Source organism: Bos indicus, chromosome 23 (assembly GCF_029378745.1).
Source record: "Bos indicus isolate NIAB-ARS_2022 breed Sahiwal x Tharparkar chromosome 23, NIAB-ARS_B.indTharparkar_mat_pri_1.0, whole genome shotgun sequence".
In the NCBI taxonomy this organism is placed as follows: Eukaryota; Metazoa; Chordata; class Mammalia; order Artiodactyla; family Bovidae; genus Bos; species Bos indicus.
In genome coordinates, this window is record NC_091782.1 from 16,299,629 (window position 1) to 16,305,852 (window position 6,224).

At 47.9% G+C, this 6,224-nt stretch overlaps 1 long non-coding RNA gene across 1 annotated transcript; it reads right to left on the reverse strand.

Moving 5' to 3' along the window:
* Positions 1-406: 406 nt before the first annotated feature.
* LOC139178876 (uncharacterized) lies at positions 407-2,241 on the reverse strand. Its single transcript, XR_011563306.1, has 2 exons — positions 1,878-2,241; positions 407-688 (listed from the first exon to the last, which is right to left on the reverse strand). It is a non-coding gene; the product is annotated as an uncharacterized lncRNA (long non-coding RNA).
* Between the last annotated feature and the right edge of the window lie 3,983 nt (positions 2,242-6,224).

The following is a 6,224-nucleotide window of genomic DNA, read 5'->3' on the forward strand; positions in this document are numbered from 1 at the left end:
CGACACCATTGACTGTAGCCCTCCAGGCTCCTCTGTCCATGGAATTCTCCAGGCAAGAATACTGGAGTGGGTTGCCATTCCCTTCTTTGCACCATCCGCCTGCCTCTAAGATAAAACCTACTCATCCTTCCAGGCTCTCATGGAATACTGCCACACTGCAAAAGTACAGAGTATTTCCCGGTCCCCTGGGTAGAAATAGTCTCCTGCTGTCTTCTCAAAACAATTTAGTTTTACCTGTGAGCCAGCATTGATCACACTTCATCCTGTATTACATCAAGTCCCCAACACTAATAATAATTAGCATTGATTGATTGTTTGGGCTAATCGCTTACCGTATATTATCTCAAAATTCCCAAAAGGACCCTGTGAAGCAGATGAGTTTTTCCCTATCTCACGGAGGAGGAAGTAATCTCAGGTAGTTTAATTATATGCCTGAAGTCACACGGCCAATAACTTGTGGCCTCGTGCCAGAGGGTGCTGACCCCAGAGCCCACACCTTTTACCACCTCCACAGGCGCCCAGGAGGTCATGGATGGGAGTTCAGCTGCGATGCTTCTGTGTCCATTTCCGCCTTCAGCACAAAGCGAGGTGCATGGGGCGGGTCGCTGACCCTGTTCAGTATTGATCGACGGATCCATTGGTGACAGAGGAGCAGGGACGTAGAGGAAAGAAAAGAGAGGAGAACCTGCTGGGTAGACAAAGAGAAGAGATTCCAGGGACCTCTTAAATCATATACCTTCCTTCTTGCCATGCCTCAGCTGTCTCCACTGAAATATTGCACTTCCGCCCATATTCATTTTCTAGGGCTATTGTAACAAAGCACTGAAACTGTCATTTAGTAGCTAAGTCACGTCCGGCTCTTTGCAACCCCATGTCCATGGTATTTCTCAGGCAAGAACACTGGAGTGGGTTGCCATTCCATCCGCCAGGGGATCTTTCTGGCTGAGGGATCGAACCAGCATCTCCTGTGTCTCCTGCACCATAGGGGGATTCTTTACCCACTGGGCCACTGTAATCTATTTATCAGACGATAACACTTAAGAATATAGGTCTTTAATAGCACCAAGGACCCTGTAATCATCCACTACTGAGATAAAAACCCCTGGGTTTGTGACAGGCTCGAAGAAGCACTGATTTCTGGGTCAACGTTGCCGTATGATGAATCCCTAGTTCTTCAAGATATTTAACTCATGTCATTTTGAGACACGCGAATTGACAGCTGGGGATGAAGACAGAGCGCGAACAAGAAGAGAGGAGCATGTGAAGGAGCCTCAGGGCTGGGGTGCTGCCAGGGGGAGTCCTGGCTGTGACAGCTGCTTATGATCCCACCCAGATGTCCTGTGCCTCCTTTTCCCCAATCATGTCTAGTATGGGATTATCTGATGGTGACCCTCTCCAAGCAGGGAAACCGTGTTTCCCAAAGTGAGCCTTAGCCACCCTGCGTTGTCTGTCTCTTCCCCCACGGACTGCCTGTTCACCTGTCCATTAAATCAGGAAATTAAGAATGCATGATTTAAAGCTAGATAGCTGTGTGCCTCCCCTGTCTTGACACTGGGTATTTCCAGGTGCGCCTGGTGGAGTCCTGGCTGCCCTCTGAACACTCAGGTAGCTCTAGCCGCTGCAGAGACCTTAAAGGGCTTGCTTCTATGTCTGAGGGTCCTGGCTGCTGTGTCTGGACGTCTCCACAGAATCTAGAAACCTCAGGGCCTTCTCATTTGAAATGAGGGAAGGACTCTGGATGGAATAGGACTGACCATTGAATAGGAACATTGCTGGAAAATGCTGTTAAATAACAAACCAGTGTCATGGTTATGACTGTTGAACCCATTTTACAGATGAGGAAACTGAGGCCAGGGACATCAAGGTACTTCACTTACCCTGAACAGCTGTTAAGTGGTGGAGTTGGGTCTGTCATGCAAGCATCCGGCCCTTGTTCATAGGGTACTGTGTCTGGACCCTCATGCCAGCCTCCACCACCAGCCGGAGCAGGCTTGCTACATCCGGTCCTTGTTCTTGGTGTGTTGGCAGTTCCCATTTTCTCTGCTTCTGCCATTTCAGGTGAGAGGGCGTAAACACTGCTCAGCAAACTGGCAAGAAATAGCTCTTGGCCTTTCTCCCAGGCCAGTCATGATTTATGTATCACACGGGGTGCTGAAGTCACGAGGCTACACTTCCCCAGCTCTCATTTAATGTCTCCTTTGCTGACCCCACCAGCATTCTGGGACCAGCGCAAACTCCGGAATGCTCAGTCTCAGGCGTAGGAAGACAGTGAAGGTGGGCGTTATCCCCGGCCCCTGACTCCCTCTGCCTCTCCCCTCCCTTCTCCAAACCTTCCTGAGACCAGACAGAGCTTGGAGTGGAACAGGGAAGGCCCAGCATGGCCTGGAGGCGGGCACTGGCACTGGGCTTGGCTGACACCCACTCAGGGTCTGGGGCTCACGGACCGGCTGGCAGGTGCTGGGTGGGAGGAGGGAGGGCAGTTCCTTCTGCCCTGAAAGACGGACTCGGGGCCCCACCTGGCTTGCTGCTCTCCCTTCACCCCTCCCCTCTTTACTCTTTGTCATCTCTTTCTCCTTTATTTTCCCCATCCCTGTGTCCACTCTTCTTTTCTCATCTTGCCATAATTTCTACCTCTGCCAAGAAAATTTTGCCCCTGTCATTTTGTCTCTTTATCTCTCTCCCTAACTTGCTTTCTTCCTTAAAAAAAAAAAAAACAAAAAAAAAAAAACCTGGATCCCTGGGCACTAGAACTCGGTTGAGAAGTAGAACATCTCTCCACCCTGCCCCAAGCAGGATCAGTCCAGGGTCAAGTCAAAGCAGGAACCCACGGTACATGCACACCCCAGGAGACCTGGCTCTGCTCTGCTTCTGCCGCCGAAGCTGGGGACCTGCCTTGGGGACGTGTCTTCCTTTCTCACTTCCCACATGCATGGAGAGAGTGTTGTCTGGACTAGATGCTCTGACATCATCTCCCAGCACAGACACTCTGTCATCCTAGGGAGATGGGCATAAGGGAGGGGACGAGAGGCTCCAGGTTTCAAATCCACAAGCCCCTTTTCTCTCCTCCTGCCTCTTGGGGGTTCCAGGCAGAGGTTCCAAAAACTCCAAACCCTGCAGCTCATAGGAGGCTCTCTTACTGTCTCACATCTGAGGTCCCACTTTTATGGCTCTGTAGCCCACTTCCTGGTTAGATGGTTAGACAGCAACACCGATTCAATGGACATAAACTTGAGCAAATTCCAGGATGCAGTGGAGGACAGGGAAGCCTGATGTGCTCCAGTCCATGGGGTCATCGCGAAAAGTAGTAGACGACTTAGTGATGGAAAAACAACAAAGCCCAGTTCCTTTGGGCAGAGCTTCTCTCATAGACATGACCAACAAGCAGCTGTGCACGTGTTCTTGTAAGAATCTGCCTGCGGCCCCAGTCAAACATTTGTACTGGTCCTCATCCTCGAACCTGGCACCCCTGGATAGCAGGGGGCCTGAGTGTGGGACCTGGCTGAAGGTCAGTGAGGTGGATACAGGGGGCAGGACTGTGGGAGGGGGTGCCTGGAAGCAGGGACGTGAGATGGAAGCTCTTTCCTGACTAGACACTCTTGCCGGGAGCCTGGCTGGGATACAGGAGGACTCTCAGCTTTGGAATTTCTCTGGGGAACAGAGCCCAACCCACCTATTTAAAGAAAATCAGCTCCAAAAAAGAAAATGGAGCCCAAAGAGATTTTTTTCACCCGGGACATAGTATAAATCTCATCTGACTCCAAAGGAAGGAGGAGAAATCTCATCCATAATCTTGATGAATTGGAAACTTAATAAAATCCAACCCAGCCCAGTGAAGACTTAATTAGTGGCAGGAGGAGAGCTTCATTCCCTCCTTTGTCTTTGGGCCATGGGAACTGGGGAGATCGGCCCTCCCCACTCCCAAAGAGACTCCTGGCTCAAGTTTAACCATTAAACTGGCTGCTCTAATTCAGGGACTGTCTTTGAACAAGTTAGAGAAAGAGTCTTCTCTCTCTCTCTCTCCCTCTCTCTCCCGCTTTCTTTTCTCCCTCCTTTGCTTTCTGTGCATGCTTGTCTGTGTGCGTGTGTCTGTGTGTCTGTGTGTGTCTGCACGTGTGTATAACCGTCACCACAAACTCAGCATCAGCCCTTGCAGGACCCTCTCCTGTCCAGCTTTCCCACTCCCACCACCTCCACAGCCCTCACAGGCCACCACTCCATCCTTTGGGATGTACCCTGGAGTTGTGTGGCATGTGTGTGTGTGTGTCCTTTTAATGGCACATAGATGGTTGCATGATAGACTCTGTTCTTTGTCTTATTGGGATCCCAGATGTGTCTCCACTGCTGAGTTTCTGTGACCAACCAGATCTGGGGCCCAAAACGCTGACCAGTGCTGGAGAGATCAGCTGTATGGACAGACTCTGCGAAGTGCTGAGACTTTATTTTTTTAATTTATTTTTTATTGAAGTGTAATTGAATTACAGTGTTGTGTTAATGACTGCTGTGGAGCAAAGTGACTCAGTTATACATATATATATATATAAATATTCTTTTTCATGTTCTTTTTTATTGCAATTTTTCACAGGATATTGAATATCGTTCCCTGTGCAATACAGTGGGACCTTGCTGTTCATCTGTTCTGTACATACCAGTTTGCATCTGCTAACCCCAGACTCCATGCCATCCTTCTTCCACTCTCCCTCCCCGCTTGGAAACCACCAGTCTACTCTCTATGTCCTTGATTCTGTGTCTTTGAAATGTTATTTTTAATATCCAACAACTAGAAACATCTGCAGCGGTAGAATGAGTATACTTATTGTAGTAGATTCTTATTCTTATTCAATCTACTTATTGTAGTAGATTCAGGCTGTGGAATACTGCATAGTAATGAACAACAATGACAACAAGAGCATCATGAGTGAATTTCATACGCATTGTGTTGAGTGAAAGAAACCAGAAATTAAAGAGTTCATTCCAACTCTGTGAAGTTTAAAATCCTGAATAGGGAAATCCATAGAGACAGAAAGTGGCTTAACAGTTGCTAGGGGCAAAGGGCAGGGAAGAAAAAACAGGGAATGACTGTTAATGGGCCCAGGGTTTCTTTTTGGAGTGATGAAAAAGTTCTGGATTAGATAGTGGTAATGGCTGCCCAATTGGCAAAAATACTTAAAACTACTCAAACTTTAACACTGAATTTGTGGGATGTGAATTATCTCAATAAAGCTGTTATAAAAAATTCACTGAGCTGTACACTTAAGATTCTGCATGTTACTGTGTATAAGTTATACTTCAGTAAATAGAGAAATTTACTCAAAAGCAAAAGTTTAAAAAAAATCAGTGTTAAGAGTTTAAAAAGTGAAACACAAGTCCATAACACTGTATTCTGGGTATAAACTCAGAATCATATGCATACAAAGCAACACTGCAATTCTACAAGGATTTCGTGCTAATCCAGTTAGATTGTTCCTTAGGGAATCCTAATGTCTTCTGACTTGAGTTTCCCTCTAAGCTCTGGACTTGAGGTGCTGGCCCCAATTCCTACCCGGCCCCCATCTGAACCCGTTTCTCTTGGCTGAACCCAGGTTTGTGGACAAGCCTCCCAGGGTGACTGATATCCTACTTGCCTTCTGAATCGAATCTTTTCTTGGAATTTTCTTTACTAACCCCAAATACCTTGGTGCCTGTGCTTATCCAAACTCTCCATGAGTTCTACACGCCCTTGGGGGCGTGTTAACCAGGACCAGCTGGTCTCCAGGGCAACCCTCTGTGCTAGGTTTGCTTCCCAAGCCCATTCCCAGCTGGAGGAGTGTGTCTCCACCCTTCTGGCTAGCTCAGAGATACTCAGGATCCAGCATCAGTGATCCCTAGTCTGCTGGTGCCCAGGCATAGATGCCCAGGAATCAGGAGGGCTGTGTTCACAGCTTCACTGAACTGATGGAATGTACATCTTGCAACACAGCGCAGTAGACTGTCTGGGGCGTTTGAAATGGCAGACACTGGCGTTTGTCTTATCTAGTGGATGAACTGGCAATAGAGCAATCCTCTCGATATTGATTTACCTCAAGCACCCCTTAAGAGGCTCTTTACTACAGGGTAGGCCTCAGGGTAGAAGAGATTTGTACAATTACTGTGTGTGTCGGTTGAGTTTCTTAGTTGCAGACAACAGGATCCTTTCTAGGGAGTTTAAAGAGAGAGCTGTTTAGTAAGGATGAGGAGCGCTCACAAAA